The sequence below is a fragment of the Salmo trutta genome, chromosome 20, assembly GCF_901001165.1.
Source record: "Salmo trutta chromosome 20, fSalTru1.1, whole genome shotgun sequence".
Classification (NCBI taxonomy): Eukaryota; Metazoa; Chordata; class Actinopteri; order Salmoniformes; family Salmonidae; genus Salmo; species Salmo trutta.
The window spans coordinates 46,632,601-46,645,091 of record NC_042976.1 but is presented as its reverse complement, the minus strand read 5'-3'; positions in this window follow the sequence as shown (position 1 = coordinate 46,645,091).

Here is a 12,491-nt window from a genome sequence, read left to right as displayed (position 1 = left end):
TCCGAATGCATTGTACGTCAATGTGTCAAATATGTAAGTTGAAAATATGTTAAAAGTACTGTGTGTGTGTGTGTGTGTGTGTGTGTGTGTGTGTGTGTGTGTGTGTGTGTGTGTGTGTGTGTGTGTGTAACTAGTTCCACCGCCTTTTTTTAGGTAAGATGCCAAAATAATAATGTCTAGTTGAATGAACATATGAGACAAATTGAGCGTAGTGTACATTTAACATTTGGCAAATAACAATATAAGTATACACCAGAAATACTATTTGTCTTTTATAGACTACATCTGATACTTTTTTAGGGCCCAGTGCAGTCAAAAATGATGTGGTGTTTTATATATATTTACACACTCTGAGGTTGGAATAATACTGTGAAATTGTGAAAATTATGATAATGCTCTTTTAGCGTAAGAGCTGTGTGAAAAGACTCCCTGAAATTTCTACCTGTTTTGGTGGGATGGAGTTTTCGCCTGCCTGGTGACGTCACCAGGCCGTAATTTGGTAATAAACCAATAAGAAAGAGTTCCAAACCTCTCTGCCAATAACAGCTAGTTTTCCCTTCCCAACTCAGACCACCCCCCAGACAGTCCTAGTTAACTTCTTGCTTGAGAAATTGCTATTTTCTAAGAAGCCATTTTGTTTTCTTTTTTTTTACCATTTTAATTTAAAACAATCACAGTAATGTACTTAATTGTTTACCAAAATGTGTTTTCCATTCGTCCAAATTGATCTAAGATGGCTGTGTGAGGTATTGTGTGTAGGCAACTCCATTTTAAGCTCCAAATATAATGTATATTGTCTGACCTTTTCATTGTTATGAACGCATCCTGACATGTTTGGCAACTTAAGCTGCTATATGAAATGTTTTACTTCCCTAATGCTTTTGGAAAATGTTTCCCTGCCTTGCCTTGTATAAATTGTGATGATCATTTACCTCAGGGCGGTCTCTCTCCTCTTGGTTATATAGTTCATCTTCAGTCCTGGTAACCTGGGGTATATAAAATAAATTGTACTTAGAGGAAATTGGCCCACTACTCCACCTATACAACAACATAGGCCTATGCATCCTAACCAGGGTTCATACAGACATTGGCAAGTCAAATTCAAGGATTTTCATGGACGTTTTCATGCACTTCATTGTTATTTTCAAGGGCCTCAATGTTACATAATTGTACATACAGGACCTAATATAGAACTCCCCCTCCCCACAAAAAGCATGCAAAAATTGTCCAAAAAGTTGGCTTTTTTTCTGTAGCCTACAGTATGTGGCCGACGTAGGCACACATAATTAGACATGCACAGCGGTAGCATTAATCTCACCATTTGAATCTCACCATCGCTGTTTTTATAATGAGAAAGTGACCAAAAACGAAGTAATTTTTTTAATGGAAGGATTTGTATGGAAAGCCAAGTCGAAGCCAACATTAGATGCTGTCGTCCTCATAATAACCGCAAATGGTTTTACCGCAACATAGTAGTGCAACACCTTTCAATTGAAGAGGCAGGAAACAAATGAAAGTGGCCACATCTCTCACAAAAATGGTTCAAAAAGAAATAACATAATTATAAGGGGGAGGGATAACTTATACATTGGCTACAATAAACATTAGAACTTTTCAAGCATCAAATTGAGGATTGTCTGAAGGTAGACCTAATCCAGTACTTGAATTTCAGAGCTTCAAATTCAAGAAGGCTACTTCAAGCCCCTTGTATTGTTTAAAATTGCAGGTCTAACATGGAAAACAAAATGTATTTGTCATGTTATTTCATTACCAGATCATATTGTGAATAAGCCCACTAGGCTATGTCATTTTGTCATTATATCCAGAATAATTAATAATGTTGCGTGTTGCTCAATAGTCTATCCTACACAATTGCTCACAGTAGACTCAGTGTCCAATCCATGGCACAAAAACATATAAAAACATGAACACATTAACTTGACTCTTTCTCTGTTAAATCTAATGAGACCCTGCTGTAAATCAAGCAGACAACAACAGATGATGAACATCAATTCACTAGGGATATTAGATCCAATGTGGATCCAGGCACAATCATTGGTGTAACAAATGAGACAAAAATATTCTGGACATTCCTCGCAAACACCTTTTTTTCCAGCACTTGGGCTGTTGTTGCACCACATGCCCTATCACAACATCAGTTTTCACTTGACTGTCATTCTGAAAATTCCTTCCTGGATCAGATGTGTGAAAATATCATGGGGTAACTAATCAGCTGGACACCAAATCCGCATCAAATAAGTATTGTGCATAATTATTGAAGAATCACATTAATGACAGAATCGATTTAGGTTGTAAGTATCAAGGTAAGGGGATACTTTCGGTTAGAAGCATTTGATTTTGCAATGCATACATTATTTTGGATTTATGTGCCCATGAAAACTGTTCACCCCCTAACATAAAGAGACACAAAATGTTACATAGTTACACTGCATTTCTGAAATCCTTATAGAATAAACTGTCGGACAGCTGGATCCAGGATTCAAGTTCAAAGTTCCACTTAACTGATTCATTCTCAATATATGATATAATGACAACTTACACAGCCGTAAATGCAAGGCCAGAAAAGTAATGTTTTATGTCACACGATTTTAGACAAATCCGTCAAGACACCAACCATAAAGGGTTAAACATAGATTTTAAATCAACTCATTAATTGCATTGAATATAACTATGATTCCCCATTATATCTTAATGTAATGACATGAAAAAAAATGGCAGATTATTATCAATGACTTATCAACAGCTGTAACAAGTTGTCCAGTGTAGGAAATCCTCACTGGTACCCTAGTTTATAAAAAATACCCTAATATGTTACCTATTGTATTGCCCCCATATTCCCAACTGACTATAGTCCAGCCTACATCATCACTCATGACAAAATGGGTAAATGTATTATGACAGAAAAATCCTTTCGGATTTCTGAGAATCAAGCCAAAAAATCCCTAAAACTATTGGGATACATATCAGGTACATTTTCAATATGACTACTCTATTTATACTCCCTATAAAGAGACAAGGGGAAATCTGCAGTTACAAAGCATCTGGTAAATCTGGTAAAAAGCTGGTGGGGCTTGAGAAATGTAACCACTCTCAAATTCATAGACAGGGATACAGATGCAAGGACTGACCATCCATGATATCAAAATTATAGTTTTAACCATGTTTTGAGGATGTAGAGTGTTTGTTTACAATTACATTGTTACATACAATGGAGTAAAACAAGCTTATATTTTGTGTTCTGATAGGGTATGACAGTCAAACTAAGCTAATGGGCCATTTGTAAGTTAAACTCTTTTAAAACCAATGGGTATATATCATTCATTTAAAAGTCCAAAAATGGATACAACTGCAGATTGCCCCTTTAAACTATTGTGTAACATTAATTGATGACAATGAAATGTTTGTCAACAGATTGTAATGCAATTTCAAACAAATAAGTAATTTGACTAGATGCCACTTAAAATATTCTGCTTTCCCCTAAATACACACTAACATGTGCATATCAGTGTTTACACTCATTATAACCCTTTAATTATTGCAATATTTCATTTATTTGTAAGAAAATATGAGTAACTGTCCATTGTTGTTTTGAGTATCGCAATATACAGGTAACTACAAAAATAAAGGAAACACCAACATAAAGTGTCTTAATAGGGCGTTGGGCCACCACGAACCGCCAGAACTTCACACTTTAAAACCCATATGCTCCTTTGAGACCCCTATTTCAAAGTCACTGAGATATCTTCTAGCCATGGTAGCCAAAATAATAGGCAACTGACCCTAAGCATGATACTAGCACACAGCTCGGACACCCATACATACCCCACAAGACATGCCACCAGAGGTCTCTTCACAGTCCTCAAGTCCAGAACAGACTATGGGAGGCGCACAGTACTACATAGAGCCATGACTACGTGGAACTCTATTCCACATCAAGTAACTGATGCAAGCAGTAGAATCATATTTAAAAAACAGGTAAAAATTCACCTTGGAACAACGGGGACTGTTAAGAGACACACAAAGGTACAGAGACATGCATACGCACACATTGTGATATTATTGTATGGTGGTATTGAACATTTTGTGTTGTGGATATGTGATGGTCTAGGGATGTTATATGATGCACTGTTTTATCTTTAGCTCATTCAGTACAAACATAGTTCACTGTTTTATCTTTTGTTTGATATATAATTTTGCTTTGGTGTGTTTGGATCCCAGGAAGAGTAGCTGATGCCTTGGCAGCAGCTAATGGGGATCCCTAATAAATACAAATACAAATGATGGGATGTTAATTGCTTATTAATTAACTCAGCAACCACACCTGTGTGGAAGCAACTGCTTTCAATATACTTTGAATCCCTCATTTACTCAAGTGTTTCCTTTATTTTGGCAGTTGCCTGTACATGTGTAATGTATACTAGCCCTTTAAACCATTCTAAAGTGTCAATCAAGTCTTCCGATGTGGTACTAGTAGAGAGAGTATAGAGTCTGTGTTTTGATATTTATGGAGAGTCAATTTCAAAGGACTATTGTATTTTTCTAGCATTCCTGTCTTAATACCCAGTATTTGTATGCTGTACTATGTATTATGATTAGTGTTCTTCACCATTTCTTCTCAGCTGCCTGTTTTTCTATGAACCCAATGCCAGTTATGTTCCCACATGTGATAATTTCTCCAATGTTTGACAATAACATCTTCTGTTCCATGCTAAACTATTATCAGGGTGAAATAAACTACTTCAGCACTTACGGTGTTGCTACAACCATAGGACATTGTTATAGTGTTATATTGACCAAAGAACATGTGTGTGTTGTGTAAAGTATTTATGTCTGTGTGTGAAGAGTCAATCTGGTTTGTGAGGGCATTAGTAGATACAATTGCGATATACTGTACGTACAAAATCTACTTGCGGTGTATAGTGTACATAAGACTTACAAAGCTGTCACATTGCCTTAAAATCATTGTTGAGCGTTAAGTCTATGGGTCAAATAATCATTGATCACCTAAGGCCACAAGTGACCCGAACCTCACCTTTGCAAAAACAACCTGTCTTTTCTCCCAACTCTGTCTCTGAATGTGGATCTACTGTACTTCCAACTAATCCTCTAAAAGTAAAGGTGCCTTTAACCTTGAACAGTGAGAGTTGTGAACGTGTTATTAAGTAGATCTACCAATGATCAGATTGAATCTCGGCCTTAGTATCATTCTGCAGCATTAATAATAGGGATAATAAGACAAAGGACAACATCTCTACATTTCACAAAATATTAAATATTCTCATCCTATAGAGAGGGCAAGCTTCCTTGATAACAATCTGGTGGATTACAGTCGATGTGAGCCTAAGTTTCGGCAGGTACAGTAGCCTAGTGGTTAGAGCGTTGGACCAGTAACCGAAAGGTTCAAATCCCCGAGCTGACTAGGTGAAAAAATATGTTGATCTGCCCTTGAGCAAGGCACTTTAACCCTAATTGCTCCCGGGTCGCCTTAAAATAATGGCTGATCCCTGGCTGTGACCCCACTCTCCGAAGGTGAGTGGGATATGCGAAAAACACATTTCCCATTTCAAACCACACACTTGTACAGGTTACACACTTGAGTTCGAGATTCGATTATTTTAAACTTAATAAAACAATCTTATTTTTGTAATGCTCTAAGGGGTTTATTTCAAAAAGTAATCTGAATCCCCCAAAATACCTTAACTTTTGTTCTGGCTTACTGGGGCTAATTAACAGATTTTGAGCTCTGCTGAAGCAGGGTACTCATAACAATTAACAGTCTCTCGATGGGCAATTGTGGAGGAATAAATAAAGGTAATTAACTAATCTCCGTAGCCTATGTCAAGAGTGACTACTTGATAGCCCTCTGATCCTCTATGTCAAGAGGTTATGATGGAGGAATGTTGGGAGTACGCAGTAGTCCGTCCCTGCCTCCACACTCCTCCCCCACATCACTATGGCAAGAGTGTGGTTGCCATGCTCACTGTTAAGTCAGGGGACACAAACTTTTCTCGCCATTTCGCCCAGTGGGCTGTGCTATACCTCACCGTGGGCGTAGATTTCAATGCACACACGGGTGCACACAGCTTCAAGAACAAGCCGAGCACTCACACAAGGGTTAGTGCAATTCGAAATCCTTGGGACGTCCCTACCCTAAACCTTAACCTAACCTTAAACATTGCCTTACCCATTTTAAATTTAAACTTCAATGGGTATATACAGTACATTCGGAAAGTATTCAGACCCCTTGACTTTTTCCATATTTTGTAACATTACAGCCTTATTCAAAAATGTATTAAATTGTTCTGTTTTTCCTCATCAATCTACACACAATACCCGATAATGACAAATAATTTTTTTTTTTTTAACAAATAGAAAAAATAGAAAAAGCATTCAGACCCTTTACTCAAGTACCTTTGGCAGCGATTACAGCCTCGTCTTCTTGGGTATGACGCTATAAGCTTGGCACACCTGTATTTGGGGAGTTTCTCCCATTCTTCTCTGCAGATCCTCTCAAACTCTGTCAGGTTGGATGGGGAGCGTTGCTGCACAGCTATTTTCAGGTCTCTCCAGAGATGTTCGATCGGGTTCAAGTCTGGGCTCTGGCTGGGCCACTCAAGGACATTCAGAGACTTGTCCCAAAGCCAATCTTGTGTTGTCTTGGCTATATGCTTCGGGTAGTTGTCCTATTGGAAGGGGAACCTTGGGCCCAGCCAAATAGCTGTGCAGCAACGCTCCCCATCCAAGCTGACAGAGCTTGAGAGGATCTGCAGAGGAGAATAGGAGAAACTCCCCAAATGCAGGTGTGCCAAGCTTGTAGCGTCATACCCAAGAAGACTCGATGCTGTAATTGCTGCCAAAGGTGCTTTAACAAAGTACTGAGGAAAGGGTCGGAATACTTATGTAAATGTGATATTTCAGTTATTTATTTGTACTAAATTTGCAAAAATATCAAAACCTTTTTTCTTTTGTCATTATGGGGTATTTTGTGTATATTGATGAGGGGGAAAAAACTATTCAAAACAATTTTAGAATAAGGCTGTAACATAACAAAATGTGGAAAAAGTCAAGGGGTCTGAATACTTTCCGAAGGCACTGTATGCTGCTGGTAGTTGCTCGCAAGTATATGGTAGTGTCTATAATGTTACCTCGTCAGTTATTATCTTAAGTTCTGCATGCAATGTCATTATAATGTAGCCTTTTTAGCGGCTATCGTGCCAGCACAATTCAATCTAATCAAATTGTATTGTCATATTTACAGGATAGACGTGGTGTAGGCTTCACAGTTCAATGACATGCTCTTTCCCCTTAACATGTTGCTGTTTCCTCTTCCCTCGCTATCGCTCTCTCCTCTCTATTAATTCTATTAGAATGCTATATAACACCGGAATGCAGGGTGCGGATTACACCATTACATTTGGGGGGGAGGTGCCTCTACTGAGTGCACGTGCTAGCACAGCATTTTTTATGGGCCTAATAATAAAGATGTAATTTAATTGTAAAAATGCATTACCATTTAATGTGGCATGAACACAACCAGTCATGATATTTTCATCTGATTGTCAAACAAACCACTTTAAAAAGTAGGTTTCCTGGCATGTTCGTCCACTCCAAAATAATTCCAGCATGTATACTCTCATCATTCGATGAATGGAAATAGACATCTGGTACAAAACACCATAGTGTACCTAATGACATTCCGCGATTGCCATTGATTAGCCATACATTAATTGATGAGTCTTGCTCACAAATTGACCTTTTTTTGTAGCCTGATAAGTTGGGATACCTGAAATGGGGCTGAAACTATCCCAGGAAAAACAGGATGTTCACCATAACACATAGTCAACTTACTAGACTAGTCTACAATGTGTATTACCATGAATTTCAAATGGGCCTACTGGTATCCAGTGATGTAGTGGTAAAATAAAATAGGTGTATAAACTCTGACTGCTGGTTGCTGTAAAAAAAAAGTTACGCTCCCAATGCATTTTTCTAAAACAAGGTGGGTCACCGGCATTTACTTGCGTTTAATCTCCACAAGGCATACACCACTGCCTGTAGCATACCCTCTCAGCCGAGCTAATTTCTATCAAGGTAAATTAATGTCATAAGTGTACAAGCATGTAAAGTATGATTTGCACATGTAAAATATGAGTTGCGCCTATAATAGCATATAATATATTTGCAAACATGTAACTTTGGAGAATAAATGTAACATAACTAGCAAGCAGGTGATGCGTGAATAAATACAACAACACTTGCAAACATCTAACTTCATATGTGAATCCAATAAAACTTTGCAACTGGTGAATCTTCTGTGAATCAAAACTACAATTGTCTTTGTTGAATCTGTTTTGGCACAAATTTAGCGACTAACCTGTGCCAAAAGTTTTGTAGTTGTCAACAACAAAAAAACCGCTTCTATAAGCTGCTCTGCAAGCAACCAACAGAGAACAACATGAGAGCTCTGGTGGGTGGGCTTTTTCTTCCAATCTACCAGGCGAGGTGTTATTCTGGAATATTGTTTCAAACAGGGGGACAGGGCTCATCTTGAAAGCACACTTTCCACTATGCTAAATATGGATCAAATTTGTTGAAATTACTAAAATGATATTCACAGAATTTGAAAGCTACAGCAAGACATTGGTGAGGAAGATGAAAGAATTAATGTTTCTACATAGCTAGCATCAACTTTGTAGCAGTTATGCTAATGTTAGTTAGCTTGCTAGCGATGTTTTGAGGAGAACAGGCTAGCTCTGTAGACATTCAATCATCTGTTACGTTCCATATGATGTTTTATTCTATTTGTACTGTATTGCTAATTTGAAACCACCACATTCACATCACCTGTATCTGTTACATTCCATATTATGTTTTAAACTACTTGTACTGTATTGCTATCTGTCTCAAGTTATACCAATCATCAGCATGAAGAATACTGAATTCTGTTTGATTTGTCAAGTGGACTGAATTCTCATTCAAATAATGTTGTGCCTCTCTTTTAGATATGCAAAGCACAACTCTGCCTCTGCTAGTCACACAACCACTGCCTCGGTGGTAGGGTATCTCCTTCCTGGTTGGCCCTGTCCAGGGGTGACATTGGACGGGAACAGAGTGTCTCCCAACCCCCCGGTCTCAGTCCCCAGTAATTATTCTGCAATTGCTTATGTGTCAGGGAGGGCTAGCATCAGCTTGTCTTATCTGGGCCCAGTGCAGATCTAGAATCAGATCTAGGCTGTCCTGATTCATGTGAGACAATAGTCAAGCATTTGTAACAAGAATATTGAGTGTTGTGTTGGAGTTGAACATCCTTATTTTGCAAATGTGGATGTTTAGCTGATCTGCAGTGGACTACATTTAAATGTAAATGATTCTCTAGGACAGTGGTCACCAACCTTTTCTCAAGGTTGTCAAGATCACTTTCACATTCAAAAAGCAAGCTGAGATCTCCTGCTCAGATTTTTGGTTTTACATTAACCTCACACAAACAGTTTTGTAGGAATGAGGTTTGGGCAGTAGACCTAATACATTATCACAACATGTTGGCTATATGATTGGCCTGTCAATATTGTTAATCATACCATAGTATATTCCAAACTCAAGCTTTGATAACAAAATAGATCACTTGGTTTAGCACTTGTGAGGTACTGTGGAGCATGAATTGAAATAATTTGCTTTTTTATTTTACTGGACTGATGGTACCGGCATCTGATGGTCAACGAGGTCAAATCACGACGTCAGTGATTATCAGGTCGAAAAGTCGGAGCTCTAGAAAGATGCTGAGTTTCCGACTTGGAATTCCGAGTTGGATGACCGTTCCCAAAAAAATTCCCAACTGCCTCTCACTCTCCATCCTTTCCTCCGGTTAGACTGACCAGAGAGAAGGGACACCATCTGCCACCTGATGGCAAAAGTCGAGTCGCACCGCATCTGCCTCATGCACAAATTCATGTTGTTCCTATGACCAGGGAAAGTTCAATATTCCTTAATATTAAAGTGCACCTACCGGCAACAGCTGAACACGATTTTAAAAAAAGGAGCACAAGCCTTTATCGTTCGTTGGCTTTTCTCCAGAAATATTTGGTGATCGACGAGGAATGCCTTAAAGATTGACCAGTTGATCGCGATCGACCGGTTGGCCACCACTGCTCTAGGGTGACTATCATGACTACCATGCACATGTAGTCCACCACCCCTTTTCTAATAAATAGACCTCAATCTATTGTAAATGGAACAATGACGTTTTCTATGTATTTATGATTCATATTCTCTTTCGTCAATAACAGCTTCTAGACATCATGGCAACATGCTTGACTGAAAAATCTTTAAACATGTCTAGACTTTGAGGGTGATGTGGTTGCCCATTTTTTCAGTGAGATATTGACTGTCCCACCCCTATCCCAACCATTTTCTTTCCCTCTCAGGATCTTGTTTGCAGACTTCTTCCTGGTTAACCTGATCTTGTGGGTGGAGGGCTTCAAGGCAGCCATCCCCTTTGGCACGCTGGAGGCCATCTTGGCTTTGTGGTTTGGCATCTTCGTGCCCCTTACCTTTGTGGGCGGCTAGTCTACTTCAGCTTCAAGAGGCCTGTGAGTTTCACCTATCAATCAGTCTGTATAAATAACTCTTTCAGGTCATCTTACATCATGTACATTTCCCTCGTGTTTGCAACCTCTTTCAAACTGGCATAACAGAGAAAACATGGCACACTAACAAGTGTCTAACAATGTCTTGATGTGTTTGTATGCTACTCCCTGTGCTCAAGACGATTGAGCCGCCATTGCGAACCAAGAGGATCCCTTGGCAGGTCCATGAACATTCTTTCTTTACCAAGCCCGTGCCCAGAATTGTTATGGAGGCATCCATCCCTTCAGCTGCATCTTTATTCAGCTCTTCATCCTCAACAGTATCTGGTTTGGGTTCCTGTTCCTGGTGTTCACAATTTTCCTCATCACCTGCTCCAAGGGCACCATCCTGCTGTGCTACTTCCACTTATGGGTGGAGCCATACATGCATGGATATGGTTATCACAATATTGGCATACTGTGCTAACTTTGCATGTAAATGCATTGTGTAATACCTGTAAAATGGATTTCTAACATTTCCAGTTTGCCAGATTATCTGTGCATTTTTGTTAAGATACCAATTGTGAAGTCTTCATGTTAACAGTACATTTAGTTTAGTTTTATGAAAACATACTAAATGATGCAACTGTTTCTTTCTCATATCACTCTAATTTCTCTGCTCATTGATCCAAGCACTTAGACCTCACTTGTGTCAAAAATGTCTATTGAGCCAAACCTAAAGAGTGTGTTGTATCCGACTCACTGGTGGTGGCACTCCTTCCTGAACATCTCTTCATGGCAGTCTACCTGTTGGTCTATGACATGCACTACTTCTTCTCGAAGCTGCAGATCATCAATGCTGCCACTACCATCCTCTACTTCACCATGATCATCATCTTCACCACCACCACAAGGCTAGACCGTAACAGGTTTTTGCAATTGAGTTCAAACAAATGGGGTATCTACTGTTTTTCAATTTAACAAACACAACGCTGGAACTTTTGGCAGACTTTGGTCAATTTGTCAGCTGTTTTCAGCCACCTTTCTCAATAAGAATTTTATCCGCCTTTAATAAATGGAAATTGGTGGTGCTGTAATAACGAGCCGAGTCAGTTGAAAATATTGATGCCAGGGATATTTTTTGTGTCTGTTTACTCTTTCATTAGTTTCTGCTTTTATTTATTTATTTCTGGTAACCTCCAACCTGCGTGGCGTTGCATTGTTAAAATCATTCCAGTGTTGAGATGAAACACCTGTGTGTTGCAAAGCCACATGCTCTAAGTCCTCTCTGCTCTACCTAGGTGTTTTAATGGGCAGATGTGGGTACTACTAATACAGAGAACCATTGTAAATGTATTTTCTCCTCTTTAATGCTTTTTATACCATTGTTTACTAATCAATTAAATGTTTATCAGCTTTATCTAGTACTATATTGCCAAGTGTAAAAGCTGAGTAATGGTTTTAGATTAAATACACATGCTTTTATGAATGTTATCAGAAAACAGTCAGCTTATACTTTGTCCTTTCACACGCTGTAGGCAATGCCCTTAAATCTATAATTTGACGCATATATAAAACCTGTTTCACTATTACATATCACACAACACTTTACAAGGGTATCTGGCAGAGGTGTGGACTCGAGTCACGTGACTTGGACTCGAGTCACAAATATGATGACTTGCAACTTGACTTTGACACCAATGACTCGTGACTTGACCTTGAGCCTTGACCCGACTTGATTCCCTCCCCAATCCCAAATATAAAAAATTATGCTATTAAAAAAAGTGTGCAGCGCATCAACTCTTCATTTAACGGATTACAGTTTGAATCGGACAACAGCCAATCAAATTGTGCCAGCTGAGAAAAAGTTGTGCGTGGCAGTGCAGAGGAACGTCGGCGGGTGAACTC